This window comes from Carlito syrichta, unplaced genomic scaffold (assembly GCF_000164805.1).
Source record: "Carlito syrichta isolate Samal-C Ts95f unplaced genomic scaffold, Tarsius_syrichta-2.0.1 Scaffold40132, whole genome shotgun sequence".
Taxonomy (NCBI): Eukaryota; Metazoa; Chordata; class Mammalia; order Primates; family Tarsiidae; genus Carlito; species Carlito syrichta.
In genome coordinates, this window is record NW_006984228.1 from 18,035 (window position 1) to 19,743 (window position 1,709).

The window sequence follows — 1,709 nt, forward strand, 5'->3', positions numbered from 1 at the left end:
CCAAGCAGAAGAAAGAATCTCAGAGCTTGTGGACCAAAATATAGAACTAACCCAAACTCTTAAAAACACAGAAAACAAGTTAAAAAAGACAGAAAAAAACCTTCAAGAGATGAGTGATTACTTCAAGAGACTGAACCTAAGAGTGGTTGGCCTTCCTGAGGCAGAAATAGAGACAGAGACCACACGGGAACAAACATTCCATGAGATCATTCAAGAAAACTTCTCTTATCTAATCAGTGATGCAAAAATTCAAACACAAGAGATTCAGAGAGCCACTGCAAGACAACAAATGAGAAGACCAACTCCAAGACACATAATAATTTGCCTAAACAAAGTAGGCATAAAAGAAAAAATTCCCAAGGCAGCAAGAGAAAAGGCCAGATCACCTACCATGGAAGACCAATCAAAATAGCAGCAGATTTATCTACAGAAACCTTGCAGTCTAGGAGAGTTGGAGCCCTATCTTTAAAGTCCTAAAAGATAAACAATTTCAACCAAGAATAACCTACCCAGCCAAGTAAAGCTTCATCAGTGAGGGAGAATTGAAATCTTTCCCAGCTATCCAATCCCTAAGAAATTACACTATCACCAAACCTCCTCTACATGAAACACTTAAGAAAGTACTAAACACAGAAAAAAAGGAAAAAAGAACAACGTTCTTCACAAGAGTATAGGAAAAAGAATAAAATACACATGAACCAACCCCAAAACCAAAAGAAAGACAAAAAACCAAGTGGAAGAACAACAACTCTGTAAGAACTCTATGATAGGAACCAACTTTCACATTTCAATAATTAGCCTGAATGTGAATGGTCTAAACACACCCCTGAAAAGACATAGTATGGCAAAATGGATAAAATATCATCAGGCAACAATATACTGCCTTCAAGAGACCCCTCTCACTAGAAAGGACATGCACAGACTCAAAGTAAGAGGATGTAAAATAAATTTTCAGGGAAATGGAACACAAAAGAAAGGAGGAGTTGCAATCCTAATTTCAGACAAAATATCATTTAAGCTATCAAAAATTAAAAAAGATACAGAGGGCCACTCCATAATGATAAAAATTTCACTTCATCAACAAGAAATATCTATCCTAAACATATATGCACCCAACATAGGTGCATCAACTTTCATAAAGCAACTTCTAGGAAAACTAAAGAAAGATGCTGCCTCTAACACCATCATAACTGGGGACTTTAATACCCCACTCACAACCCTAGACAGATCATAATGACCAAAAATCGGCAATGAGATCTGGAACTTCAATGTGACCCTTGACCAAATGAACTTAATTGATACCTACAGAACACTCCATCCAAAGACCACAGAATACACATTCTACTCATCACCACATGAATGTATTCTAAGATTGACCACATACTTGGCCATAAATCAAGCATAAGCAAATTTAAAAGTGCTGAAATTTTACCATGAACCTTCTTGGACCACAGTGGAATAAAAATAAACATTAACACCAACAAGGTCCCCCCAAAACCCACAAAGACATGGGCACTAAACAGCATGATGCTAAACCACTCCTTTGTCAATGATGAAATGAAAACAGAGATCAAAAGATACTTGGAAACAAATGAAAATGAAGAAACATCTTACCAAAAGCTCTGGGACGCCATGAAAGGTGTAGTAATATGGGAATTTATATCCCTACAAACGCACATGAAGAAAATGGAAGGATCACAAATTAACAG